This window comes from Chrysochloris asiatica, unplaced genomic scaffold (assembly GCF_000296735.1).
Source record: "Chrysochloris asiatica unplaced genomic scaffold, ChrAsi1.0 scaffold00023, whole genome shotgun sequence".
In the NCBI taxonomy this organism is placed as follows: Eukaryota; Metazoa; Chordata; class Mammalia; order Afrosoricida; family Chrysochloridae; genus Chrysochloris; species Chrysochloris asiatica.
This window is the reverse complement of record NW_006408541.1, coordinates 20,954,794-20,969,813: the sequence shown is the minus strand read 5'-3', so window position 1 is coordinate 20,969,813 and position 15,020 is coordinate 20,954,794. Positions and strand designations below refer to the sequence as shown.

The following is a 15,020-nucleotide window of genomic DNA, read 5'->3' as shown; positions in this document are numbered from 1 at the left end:
GGTCTTGCTGGTGACCACATTGGTCTACCGAAAAGGGGAAGTAGTGGAAAAACAGCAATGAAGTTGTGAGCTAAGTCCAACCATGTCCAATAGACTCCTGTCAACCTGGATTGAGACCTGATTGGCCAGCAGTATGGCAAGACCTGGGGACTCCTGGGCCCAGAGACAGGGACATGGCCACAGAGGACTAGAACAGAGAGTGAAGTGTCCAGCTGATAAGAAGTGAGGGGCAAAGCACAAGAACACCCACACTTGTGGAAAGTAGCCACTTGACCTGGCTTCAATGGCTAGATGATCAGAACTCGACTAAAGGAAGAAAGAAGAGGGGGGAAAAAAAGTAATCCACTACAATTTGATGAAATTGACCTATACTTATGGATATAGTAGCTCAAAAGAGGAAATGAATCTTTACAGCAAGGATCATTCCCACCCCTTCGGTACACAGAGTAGACAGGGATGGGCAACTTGGACATTGGCTACCCACAATGGGGGCGGGGAGGGGTGGGCGGCTACAAAGGCAAGAAGTGACTGGCTTACAAACTTTCATAAGGGAGGCTAGTTCCAGAGGGTGCGGAGGAAGGTAGAATCTCCACTGAGTGGTTTCCATTCTGTTGGGGACGGGGCTGATGAAAGGAGATGGGGATAGCACTCATGTGGCACAATAATGAATAATTGTTATCAGCACTGACTCTGAGAGTTGGAAATGTAAAGGTAGACATTTTGTAGCAAAAGGAGGGGAGTGATTGACTTTGTAGTCCAGAAGCAGAGGTCCCTGGGACCATCAAGGGAGAAGAGCAGACCCTACCCAGAGAAACCTGTGGGACCCTATCCAGAGAAACAGTGACACCAGAGATGGAGGCAGAGATGATAATGTGGAGAGATGGAATAGCTGGGGACTCTAGACCCAGAGAGGAAGAGGGGCTGTGTGCAGACAACCAGGGAGTAGGCTTGCAGGTATACCCTTTGGTTAGTTGATGATGCATGGAAGGTATTGTAACCATGGCAGTGAAACAATATATGATAGGATGAATGTAAAGCTAATGTTCTCCCATGTAAACGATCACATAATTCACAAAATATTAAACACACACACACACACACATTCTGATTCAGTAGGTTAGGATGGGCTCCACCTGACCTGTGTTTTGGACAAGCTTCTGCTAATTGTTGTTGTTGTTGTTGTTAAGTGTTGTCAAGTCAATTCTGACCCATAGTAACCTTGTATAGGGTTTCCAAGGAGCAGCTGGTGAGCTTAAACCACCGACCTTGCAGTTCAAACGAATTTGCAGTCTGACGCATTAGCCCAAAGCGCCACACCAGGACTCCAAATCCTGGTAACTAAGGCCTGTTAAAGAAGGAGCTCCTGGGGTGGCACTGTGGATTAATGTGCCAGACTGCAAAGCCATTTGAATTGCAAGATTAGCAGTTCAAGCTCACCCACCACCTGCTCCTTGGAAACCCTTTACAGGGTCACTGTGGGTCAGAACTGACTCAACAGCACTTCACAACAACAAAGAAGGAGCTCTGGTAGCATAATAGTTATGAATCAGGCTGCTAACCTCAGGGTCAGCAGTTGGAAACTACCAGCTGTTCCACAAGAGAAAGATTTACAGCCTGGGAAACCCTGTACAGGGTTGCTATGAGTCAGAACTGATTCCATGGCACATAACAACAACAAAGTCTGAGAGCCACAGGCTCACCAACTTGAATGGAGGTTGAAAGGCACCCCATACAGGGAAGACAACATAAACAAAGGTGTGGAGGCAGTGAGTGAGGCAGGACAGCAAGGAACCTGCTGGACCGCAGGGATAGTTTCCAGGGTGTTGAAGGCAGGACAAGAAGAAGGCCCTCCAGGTGGGAGCCTAGAGAGTTGGCCTGAGGTGCTCGGGGCCTTGGAAAGGTGCCTTCTCCTGACTAGGTAGAGAGGACTGATGTCAGAAGGTCCAGCAGCCTCAGGTTTCCCTGGGGCTCTGAGACATCATGGGAAGTCAGAGTCACCAGCTTGGATGTCCACCAGCTTCCACCAGAACGGCATCTCCAAGCCAGCAGGGCCTCCACCCTTCTGTCCCAAACAGCAGCAGGTTTATTGGCATGCAACATGTAACATCCGCAGAGCTGCACACTCACAGGGACCCTAAGCTTGGTTTAATGCCCCACTGCACCAACTTATGTTCTTAGTTATTTTCTTAACATACCATAGCTAGTTTTATAATGGAGGTAAAACTCACATAACATAAAGCTAACTATTTTAAGGCAAACAGTTCCGTGGCATTTAGTACCTTCACAAGGTTGTAGAAACTTGCCCTCTATCTAGTTCCAAAGCCTGCTCATCAGCCCAAAAGGAAACTCTGGGTCCTTTAGCATCACTCCCCAACCTCCCTCTCCCCAGCTTCTGAAAGCCAGTAATCTGCTTTCTATGTCTGGATAGTTTATACAAACAGAATCATATGATGTGTACCTTTTGTGCTGGGCTTTTTGCACTTAGTGCAATGTTTCCAAGTTTCATCCCCATTGTAACCTGTATGGATATGGCCTCCCTTTTTATAGCTGAATAATATTCCATTGTATACTCATCTTTTTCTTTTAACAAGGGGCCCACATTTTCATTTATCACTGGGTTCTGCAAATTAGGAACCTGGTCTCGGCTGGCTTTGATGGCAAGCTGGTCACACACAAATGGACAATGACCACTCTGCCTATCTTCACCCACCTTCTACCGTGCAGCTAAAGTGACCTTTCTTGGGTGCAGTGCTCTCCAGGCCATTCCCTTGTTTCAATCCTTCCCTGACTGCCTTTACCCACCCTCGTACCCTCCATGCTTCAGCCCCATTGCAGCAGGTCCCAGGTCTTTGAAGGGGTCTGAGCTGTGGCGAAACCTCACTACCTGTGTGCCCTTCCTCCACTACCCTGCCTCCTCCCACAAATTGATTTGAATTCTGTAAGTCTATGATTTTAAGGTCCTCGCAAAATTGAGGAGAAAATGGTGGAAGAGCCTTGAGATTAGTGGTGGCAAAGATGCAATTTGCTTCAAGGCTGACCTTCTAGAGAGACGGGCTGAAAAATGGATGAGTCCATTTAAGCTTTACCCCTGACACTTCAGGACATCATACAGCTTGCTTACGAGGGAACTTAAGTAACCAATGAGATATAAATAAGTGCATTAAAGTTTTCCTGCTTCAGTCCAGCTTAATGGCCGAGAAACTAATTGTCAGACAGTGGAAAGGGTCTGAAATAAATATGACTAGAGTGACGTATGATAGCATGTAAGGAACCTGGCCAAAGAAGTCTGAATCAATGCAAGGGCACTGAGAGAATGCTTCCAGACCCTCATGGCAGCTTTCCCTTTGGGTCCTTAGGTTTTCCACTTTCTCACATCAGCCTTCATTTAAACATTAGCCAGCACCAATTGATTCGGCCGCCTTCCACTAGTAAGGACGGTGTGGTGGTGGAGGAGACACTGGAAATTCGGGTTCAGTACTTGTCTGTCTGGCCTGCTCTCCCAGTAAGCTCTAGGATCAAGGGCTTTCTGACTTCCAAACCTCAAACGTGATCAGGGGTGTTGCTTGGGCCAAACCTGTAAGTTTGGTCCTCCAGCTGTCCAAGCCACCACCTGTCACTTTGATCCTCCCCTGCTCATTCACCTTCTCTGGTCACCACCAGGGTGACCCTTTCAGACCCTTCAGTCTCTCCCCCTCGGCAGATTTCTTCATGCCAACCTTTAGATGTGTTTGTATTTCCACCTGGACAAAAACCCCAGCCTTGGCTCTGCCTTTCTCCAAGTTCCTTGTTCCTCTTCACCCACCAAACGTCTACACCTGCTGTTCATCCATCCTTCCTCACTTCCCTCTGAGTCTGGCAGCCTCACATCACAGTCTCTCCTCCACAGAACCCAACATTCCTTCAGTAGCTTTTTACCACCCACAAGACAAGGGCAAGTCTCAAGTTGGGCATTCAAGGGTTGCCTTGGCCCCAGCCCCCACCTATCTTGTTATGGATTGAATTTGGTTCCCCAAAATATGTGCTAGAATTCTAACCCTTATACCTGTGGATGGAATCTAATCTAATGTAATGTAATCTCTTTCCATGTGTAAGTGAATGCAACGTCATCAATCAGCTAACATTATTCCAATATAGGGTGGACCCTAAACCTAGAAAGAGCAGCACAGACCCAGGGACATGCAGGCACAGGTTGCAGAAGACAACAGATGCCACATGGGGGTCACCCAGAACCAAGGACCACCTGGGCTACTGACAGGGAAGGGATCCACATGGTCCAAAACCCTACTGTGAACTTTTAGCCTCCAGAAAACTGTGAGAAAATATATTTCTGTTCTTTAAAGCCACCCACTTGTGAGATGTTGTTATAACCGAACTAGGTAACTAAGACACATCCATCTCTCAGCCACGGCGCACATCCTGCAGCATGTCTCCCCCATTCATCCCAGCTCCAGACGTACCAAGCTGCTCACCACAGGTTGTCTGTCTATCTTTCTCATCCCTGCTTTCCACCTCTATAAGTCTTGGTTTTTCCATCTATGAAGTGAAGACTTCAGAACAGCTAATCCCTGAAGTTCTTTCCTTTAGATTTTAAATATATATATATATAAAACATGCCTACCACATAGCCTTTTTTCTGAAGTACCTAAGTGCTCTCCATGGAAAACTCAGGATGAGTTCTATATATTTCACCAGCTTGTGAACAAAAATAGCTTAGTTTAGTCCCAAAGGAAACCAAAAGCTCAATTAGTGTCCTCTCAGAAAACAAAAAGGAAAAATAAGTGGGGAATAATCAAATCAAGATGTTAGACCTGAAGCCTAGTCAGATAATTTGACACCCTGAGCTCAGCATAGGGTCTAAATGAGACCAGAGAGAAAAGGCAAGCTGGGGCAGGGGAAAGTACGCCCAGGATCTGGGCTCCCTGCTGGGATCTTGCATGTGGTTATCATGAACCACGTATTTTTTAGAGCAACATTGACACATATAAACCCAGACATATAACCATTCCTTTCTTACCATCTACTGCTGTCTGTCAGTTTGTGGTACTGTGGTTTTGTGTTTCTGAGATATTGGACGCTATGTCAGTGGTATTTCAAACACTAGCTGGATCACTCATGGCAGAGGTTTCAGTGGCACTCCCAGACTAAGACAGACTAGAAAGGCTTGATGAGCTACCTCTGAAAATCCGCCAATGGAAACCCTAGGGATCGCAACAGACAGTGTGCCACTCACTAACCTTTTGTCATCAGAGTTACTGGAGAAGGACATCACATCTGGTAAAGAAGAGGGCTGGTGAGGAAGCCCCTCCATGAAATGGACTGGCACACTAGCCACAGCTATGAACTTGAACGTGTTGGCAGTTTTGAGGATGGCACAGGTTACATTTCATTCTCTTTTACATCAAGTCGCCATGAGTCTAAGTCAACTACATTCATCTAGCTGTCTGTCTGTCTGTCTACCTATGTATCTATCATCTTTTCACTGTATTCATCAGCCAGGAACCTGCCAGAGAAGGGGAGCAGGAATGATCCTCAAAAGACAAAGTGTATATTTCTTTATACCTGGGAAAGTGGCCAGATTTCCTTTTTCTCTTTCTTGGTCTTCACAGCAGCACTGGTGTATAGTTGGCCTCCTGAGGAGAAAGAAGAGGGAAGGAGAAGTATACTTGGGGACTCCCTTTAGGACTGGGACCCCAGAGGCTACCTCTGGGTTGTGGGCAACAGAGTAAGCAATGAGAAAGGGAATGTTCCTTTTTTTTGTTCCTGTTGTTGCTGTTGGGTGTCGTTGCATCAATTTTGACTCATAGCAACCATCTGCACAACAGAACAAAACACCACTGGTCCTGCACCATCCTCACAATTGTTACATTTGAGCATACTGTTGCTGCCCCCATATCAGTCCATCTTCTTGAGGGTCTTCCTCTTTTTCCATGACCCTTCACTTTACAAAGCATGATGTCCTTCTCCAGGAGCTGGTCCCTTCTGATAGCATGTCTGAAATATGAGAGATGAATTCTCACCATCCTGGCTTTTAAGGAACATTCTGACTGCACTTCTTCCAGCACAGATTTGTTTCTTCTTCTGGCAGTCCATGGTACTTTCAATATTCTCCTCCAAAACCATAACTCAAATGCATCAATTCTTCTATGGTCTCCCTCATTTACTATCCAACTTTCACATGCATATGAGGCTATTGAAAATACCATGGCTTGGGTCAAGTGCACCTTAGTCTTCAACCTGATATCTTGCTCTTAAACACTTTAAAGAGATCTTTTGCAGCAGATGTGCCTAATGAAATACATCATTTGATTTCTTGACTGCCGCTTCCATGAGTTTTGATTGTGGATCCAAGCAAATTAAAGTCTTTGACCACTTTAATCTTTTCTCTATTTATGATGATGCCCAATTGTGATCATTTTTGTTTTCTTTACATTGAAGTACAACCCATACCGAAGGCTGTAGTTTTGGATCTTCATCAGTAAGCAAGGTTGTATCATTTGCATGTGTGTTAGTTCTGCCATGTCTTAATTGTTCGATTCTTTTTCAACCAGCATTTACTGTAGTTGGCTTATGGTTTGGGCTTTGTTTTATTTGGTTTTTAACATACACGGTGACACCAGGAGAAGTTTTAGTCCTCAGGTTAATCACAAAAGCAAATCAGATTAACTCAGTGGTCATCATCTATAATAGGGTTCAAACTACCATACACAGGTCAAATCTAACCTATTTGTTTCTGGAAGGCCCATGAGTTAAAGCTGCTTTCTACATTTTTTCATGATTTCTTTAAAAATCATAAGATGACTATTTGGTGACATATGAAAATTATATGAAATTTGAATTTCAGTGTTCATAAATACAGTTTTAATGGAACACAGCCATACACATTCATTTATACGTTCATTTTTGCAGTACAACTGCAGTGCCGAGTAGTTGCCACAGAGGCTCTCTGGCCTGCAAAGGCATAAATATGTACAACCCTTAGCCTATAACATACAGTCCAAACTCAGCAGCAGCTCTGCAGGAGAATGATGAGTCTTTCTGCTCCTTTAGAGAGAGACAACCTCGGAATCCTTATATAGGGTCAATAGGAATCAGAATCAACTTGATGGTCGTGGGGTTGCTTGATTTAGTTAGTCTGTAACACAGGAGCCCTGGTGAGTCTTAGACTCCCCTCTTTGTTCTCCCTCCCTCTACGACCCCAAGTGTCCAAATGACCCCCAACTCCTCTACCCACAGGAGAAATCAGCATGAAAGAGAATAACCATGTCAAAGAAGAGGAATGGAGTAGATTTTATGAGGAGGAAAACCAAAACAAACCCATTATGGTTGAGTCCGTTCCTACTCCTAGTGACCCCGTTGTAGTGCACTGGTAAAACTGTGCTCCGTAGACATGGCCGTATATGGATTGGGCTGCTAACTACATGGATGGCAGTTCAAACCCACTAGCTGCTCCACAGAAGAAAGATGAGACTGTCAACTCACGGAAAGATTTGAAAGTCTTAGAAAGCCTAAGGAGTAGTTATGGCTGCTCTGGGTCTGAATCAACTTGATGGTGTGGGCTTTCAGTCTATTAAATAGCATCCTGTTGTCTCCGGTCTAAAAGAGTTAAGAACCTATTCAACTGAAATTTTAATCAAACATCTGTAGAATCTTAAGCATATTCTAGAGGAGTACTATTTGAAAGCTGACGTAAACACTGAAATGCTTTTTTCTTTCTTTCAGTGTTTTTACTTTTTTCTAATGGAAACATTTAAAATATACCAATAATAAACAGAACCGTATAATGAGTCCTTAAGCACCCACTGCTGAATTCAACAGTTAACAACTTAAGGCCAACCTACTGGTGCTGCAGCTTAAGGCACTGGACTACAAGGCCAATGGTTCAAGTTCAGCAGCCACTCCTTGGAAACCCTATACAGGGTCACAATGAGTCAGAACCAACTTAATGGCACTTGACAACAGTCTCAACTAATGCGCACCTACTTTTCACTCCTGTGTTTTGTTTTGTTTTGTTTCAAACAAATGCCAGACAGCATATCATTTCTCTGTAAATACTTTGTGGTAAAAGCATTTTAAGATAAAATTTTACAACCAGGGATGGGTGTGGCAAAATTATGTGTAATACAGAATTTGCTGCTGAAGAGTCTTATAGTTTGTGCTGGAAGGTGTAGGTAGGGGTGGGAGGATGGGAAATATACATTCTAACTGATTGAGAAATGTGTGCTTTCCACCAAAATCCCTGCTTATGACTGCCAGCTGGGCGACAGTCAGCATTCACCGGGATAGGGATATCCCTCTCCATTGTGACTGTCTTCATTACCTACTGCTGTTGCTATAGGTATACCACATGTGGTGGCTTTTTAAAAAATAAACATTTATTTTCTCACTGTTCTAAAGGCTAAAAGTCCAAATCAGAGTCTTGGCCACGTCAGTTCCTTCTTTGTCAGTTGTTGTTGTTAAGTGCCATCGAGTGGGTTCTGATCCATCGTGACCCTGTATAGGTTTCCAAGAAGTGGCTGGTGAACTTAAACCACCAACCTTGTGGTCCAAACCGACATTGCAGTCCAACATGTTAATCCACAACACCACACCAAGAGCAGCCATGGGAATCCCTTGGTTTCTCGGCTTATATATAAATGGTTCTCACTTCGCATCTGTCTTCCCCTGTAAGTGTGTGTGTGTGTGTATGTGTGTATGTGTGTGTGTGTGTGCTGTAACTCAGAGTGACTAGGTTTAGGACACTGGTAACGCTACATTAACATACAAAAGAAAACCTTATTTCCATATAGGCTCACAGCTGTAAGTATGCTGTGCTACTGTGTGCCTTTGAATTGGTTCCAACTCATCGCAACCCTGTATCCGGTTTCCAAGGGTGGAAATCTTTATGGAAGCAGAAGGCCTCATCTTTCTCCCATAGAGTGGCTGGTGGGCTCAAACTGCTGACGCTGCCATTAGCAGCCCAACACATAACCACTACATCACCAGGGCTCCTTCTCTACAGGTATGTTGTTGTTATTGTTGTTGTTGTGTGCTGTTGAGTCAGTTCCAATTCATATTGACCCTGTATAGGGTTTCTGAGAAGCAGCTGGTGAGTCTGAACTGCCAACCTTGTGATTAGCAGTCCAGTGCTTATCTTACAGAACCAAAATAGGAGCCAGGAATTCAACACATCTTGTTGGGGGACACAATTCAATCCATAACAGTAATCAAGGAAAGAAATTGTGTTGAGCACAGAACAACAGAGGAACTTCATTCAAGACTAAGAAAGAAACAGTTTCTGCTTAAAAAGCTCCCAAAAGTTGTGTAAGTATTGGCATGTGCCTCACCCTGGCATTGAACCATGCCTGATATTTTCTTTTTCTTCCAGGGTCAAGCAGGAAGAAAGGAGAAGCAAGCTGCAATCATGAGTCCTAGACTCCCCTCTTTGTTCTCCCTCCCTCTACCACCCCAAGAATCCAAAAGACCCCCAACCCCTCTACCCACAGGAGAAATCAGCATGAAAGAGAATACCATGTCAAAGCAGAAGAATGGAGTGGATTTTATGAGGAGGAAAAACAAAACAAACCCATGACGTTTGAGTCCGTTCCAATTCCGAGTGGTAGAACTGTGCTCCGTAGGGTTTTTAATAACTGTGATCTTTCAGAAGCTGGTCACCAGGGCTTTCTTCCACAGCTCTTCTAAGTGGGTTTGAACTGCCAACCTTTAGGTTAATGTTGTTGTTGTTGTTAAGTGCCATCGAGTCGATTCCAACCCACAGCAACCCTGTATAGGGTTTCCAAGGAGCACCTGGTGAGTTTGAACCACCGACCTTTCAGTTCCAATGACTTTACAGTCTGATGCATTAACCCACAGTGCCACACCAGGACTCTTTTAGGTTAATAGCAGAGAGCAAATGATGCTACCTAAGATCCTTGTTGTGGTGCTGTGGGCTAATGCATCACACTGCAAAGTCATTGAAACTGCAAGGTCGGTGGTTCAAGCTTACCAGGTGCTCCTTGGAAACCCTATTCAGGATCACTATGGGTAGGAATTGACTCAACGACACTTAACAACAACAACAAGGTCCTTTTGGAGTCCTGGTGTGGTGCTGTTTGTTAATGCATCAGCAGTTCAAACCACAAGGTCGGTGGTCCAAACTCACCAACTATTCCTCGAAAACCCTATACAGGGTCACTATGTGTTGGAACCAACAAAACGGCACTAAACAAGATCCTTTTAAAAGGAGGAGCAGTGTTGAAAGAAGGAAGAAGAGAGGTAAATGTGAGCAGAAAAAAAAGATGAATCCCACAATGTAGCCAAGTACTCATGGGGACATTTTTGCTAGATAAAGGTAGTCTGACTCTGTATATTTTTTATAATAATAATTTATCATAACTTCTAACATTTATTGAGTGCTTACTCTGTTCCAGACACAAAACATTCTTTCCCTTTATTAATTCACTTACTCCTCTCTACCCCAGAAGGGTAAATACTATTATTTAGTATTTTGTTACTATATTGTTCCAGGTTTACAGAGAAAGAAATGGAGGCACAGAGAGGTTTTGTAAAAAGTTGATGTAGCCTGGGAAGAAAGAAGAGGAAGATATTTGTTCCTTCACTACGTGCTCACCTGAGCTAGATTCCAGTGCTCCCTGTCTCCCAACATCCCCCCCCCCGTGATGTTGTCAACGAGAAAGGGTAGACAGGAAGAAAAACACCGAAATCATGATTGCGCTTCATCTTTCTGATTCTACTGTAATAGCATCAACAAAAGTAATCTCTCAATACATTATCCTGCCACATTTCTGTTATACCACAGTGAACATTTTAATAGAACAAAATCTTTTCATTTTCTCATTTATACTTTTCCTATTTTATCTTATTTATGTTGTGCTTGAGGAGTTACTAATTCAATCCAAGATACCTGAATGAAACCCTGTTGCTGAGGATAGAAGGGAGAGAGGCGCTGAAAGAGTCCACAGGAGCAGCCAGACATTCCACAACACCATAAAAATCTTTGTTTAAGGAACAACGTTCGGTGGGGCTGTGGGAATCAGACATTTCATGCCAGCATCTGTCATTAGAGCCATTTCTCGGCTCCACTCCATTCTGGAGACAGAAGAGGCCTGTGGACAATTCCCAAGAAGGTTCTGGTGGGCTGTGTGAGTTCTCCCAGCCCCTGAAACACATTTGACTAATTGCAATCCAAACCCAAGCAACCAGACAATCTGCTAAAATGCTGTGAAATGAAAGGAGATGAAATGCAAAGAAGGGATTCCTTTAGCCATGGCCAGCCCATGGGAAATGACGCTGGGGACTCTCTGGACAAGGTGAGCCTGAGAACCACAGGAATATGTTCTATCTTTCCAAAACCAAAACAATTGAATGCCTTGGGAAAGGAGAGGTGGAATTTCTAAAGCAGTCATCTCACACAGACTATGTTTAAGTTTATAAGAAAAGTCCATAATTGCAGGGAAGCCATGGGGACCCCAACACACTAGCAAGCAGAAGACTTCAACCACTCATGGAGCACCTGCCATGTACCAGGTACATTCTGGGGTGGGCTCTCGGTTGACCTCCCCCCCATAAGTGTTCCCACCACTCAAGCTGGGGAAATCTGAACTCCCTGCAGCAGTCTTCTTCCAGGTCCAGACTAGTCCTCAAGATCTCTCACCATCCATCTCAGCCATCCTTCCTCTCATTCCTCCAGAATCCCCCCTTCTTCATTGACTCTATGTAAGCAACATTCGAGGTTTATCCATCACAGTGAACTCAGACTGTGTCACATTGATCCAGTGGGTTCCCCCACTGAACGGAGAGCTCTCTGAAGAGCAGCACAGCCCAAGGAAGTTCTGTCTGATGAGATTCAGTCCCATCCCACTGGTACCTCATCTCCCCTGCTTAGTAACCCTTATGCCTCCATACTCTCTCAACACATGCAGAGAGTCTATTCTATGACAGTTACTGATCTGGGAGCTTGAGTAAAGGAAGTGGCCAAGACAGACCTGGCCCATGCCCTTCTAGAAATTCTGTTCTATTAATTTGTTCATCCAACAAATATCTATTCAGCACTGTTTTGGATTGAATTGTGCCCCCCTAAAAAGATATGTTGAGGCACTGCAGCGGTCGAAGTCGAAAATGGCGGTGGCTGGGTCTAGGGTTTCTGGACTGCTGATTCGGTCTCGGCCCCAGCTGGCGTGGCCGATGGCAAGCAGCGCTCACGGCGAAGAGGGCTCAGCTCGCAGGTGGAAGGCCCTCACCTTCTTTGTCGCCCTCCCTGGGGTGGGAATGAGCACGGTGAACGCCTACCTGAAGTCGCACCACGGAGAGCCCGAGAGATCCGAGTTCGTCGCCTACCGGCATCTCCGCATCAGGCCCAAGCCCTTTCCTTGGGGAGATGGTAACCACACTCTGTTTCATAATTCTCATATGAATCCATTTCCAACTGGTTATGAAGATAACTAAAGAGAACCTGGACCACTACTGGGGACCACAGCATTGGACCATTACTCTGCACGCGGACCAGAAAAGTGTATAGGACCTGAAGCGCACTTTTACATGTTATCAAATGACGACCAATACATTGATGTTCCATCCCTTTGCTTGTGACAGGAGATGGCTTAAATAAATAACTTCATCATGAAAAAACCAAAAAAAAGATATGTTGAGGTTCTAATCCCTGGTACCTATGAACATGCTGTTGTTTGGAAACACAGTCTTGAAGACATTATCAGTTGACACAAGGTCATTCTGGGGTTGGTATTGTTATGTACCATCATATCGGTTCTGACTCATATTGTTATTGCTAGGTCCGTCAAGTCGATTACATCAAATAACAACCCTATGCATAGCCGAACAAAACACTGCCTGGTCCTGCGCTTTCTTCACAATCATTGTTACGTTTGAGTCCATTGTTTTTGACACTATATCAATCCGTCTCATTGGGGGTCTTCCTCTTTTTTACTGACCCTCTACTTTTCCAAGCATGATGTCTTCTCCAGGGATTGATCCATGCTGAAAATATGTCCAAAGTACTAGAGAAAAAGTCTCACTATCCTTGCTTCGAAGGAGCATTCTGGCAGTACTTGCAACACAGATTTGTTTGCTCTTCTATACTTTCAATATTCTTCACCAACACCATAATTCAAGTGCATCAATTCTTCTATGCTCTTCCTTAGTCATTGCCCAACTTTCACATACATATGAGGCTATTAAAATACCCTGGCTTGGGTCAAGTGCACCTTAGTCCTCAAACTGACATCTTTGTTCTTCAACACTTAAAGGAGGTCTTGTGCAGCAGATTTGCCTAATGCAATGCACTGTTTGATTTCTTAACTGCTGCTTCCATGAGCGTTGATGGTGGATCCAAGCAAAATGAAGTCTTTTACAACTTAATTTTTTTTCTCCATTTATCATGATGTTATTGGTCCAGTTGTGAGGATTTTTGTTTTCTTTATATTAAAGTGTTAGTCCTACTGAAGGCTGTGGTCTTTGATCTTCATCAGTAAGTATTTTAAGTCCTCTTCACTTTCAGCAAGCAAGGTTGTATCATCTACATATCACAAGTTGTCAGTGAGTCTTCCTTCAAACTTGATGCCACATTCTTCTTCGTATAATACAGCTTCTTGAATTATTTGTTCAGAATACAGATTAAATAAATACAGTGAAATAGATAACCCTGGCACACACCTTTCCTGATTTTAAACTATTCAATATCCTCTTGTGTTGGAATGTCTGCCTCTAGGTCTATGTGCAGCTTCTTCATGAGCACAATTAAGTGTTCTGGAATATTCATTCTTCCTAATTTATGCATAGTTTGTCATGATTCATGCAGCAAAAAGTCTTTTCACAGTCAATAAAGCACAAGTAAACATCTTTCTGGTATTCTCTGTTTTCAGCCAAGATCCAGCCAACATCAGCAAAGATATCCCTCATTCCACATCCTCTTCTGAATCTGGCTTGAATTTCTGGAAGTTCCCTTTCCATGTACTGTTGCAAATGTTTTTTAATTATCTTCAGCAAAATTTTATTTGTAGGTAATATTAATGATACTATTCTATTATTTCCACATCCCACTGGGTCACCTCTCTTTGGAATGGGCACATATCTCTTCCAAACAGTTGGCCAAGTAGCTGTCTTCCAAATTTCTTGGCATAGATAACTGAGCAGCTCCAGTATTTCATCAGTTTGTTGATAGATTTCAGTTTGTATTCTGTCAATTCCTGGAGCTTTGCTTTTTGCCAATGTCTTCAGTGCAGCTTGGACTTTTTTCCTTCAATACCATCATTTCTTGATCATATGTTACCTCTGGAAATGGTTGAACACTGTACCATTTCATTTTGGTACAGTAACTCTGTGTATTTCTTCCATCTTCTTTGATGCTTTCTGGATTCCACAGAATCCTTCAATATTTTAAGTCAGAGCTTGAAGTTTTTCTTCAGGTCTTTCAGCTTGTGAAATGCTGAGCATGTTCTTCCCTTTTGGTTTTCTGACTCCAGATCTTTGCACACTTCATTATAATACTTGACTTAGCCTTCTAGAACTATCCTTTGAAATTGTCTGTTCAACTCTTTTACTTAATCATTTCTTTCATTCACTTCAGCTTCTCTATGCTGGAAAGCAAGTTTCAGAGGCTTTTCGGACAACCATTTTGGTCTTTTCTTTCTTTTTAATGACCTTTTGCTTTCTTCTTACATGATGTTTTTTATATCCTCCCACAACTCATCTAACAGAAAAGTAGTGGGTCCACTTGTATAATCTCCTTTTATGCTGTTTAAAAGGGTATTTGCAATGAATAAATCATAGGTCTTGCAAACTTCTACCATCAATCTCCAGCATTATTTCTACCACCAAGGCCATATTTTCCAACTACTGATTCTTCTTCTTTTTTTCACTAGTTTCATATTCTAATCACCAATAATTATAAATGAATCTTGATTGCATGTTTCATCAATTTCAGATTGAAGAAGTTGTTGTTGTTGTTAAGTGCTGTGGAGTCAGTTCCGACCCATAGCAACTCTGTATGGGGTTTCTGCGGATCTGCT

The 15,020-nt window shown here is 43.5% G+C and overlaps 1 pseudogene; it reads left to right on the top strand.

Annotated features, from left to right (window-relative positions):
- Window positions 1-12,114: 12,114 nt before the first annotated feature.
- LOC102820465 lies at window positions 12,115-12,441 on the top strand (annotated as a pseudogene).
- The last annotated feature ends 2,579 nt before the right edge of the window (window positions 12,442-15,020 follow it).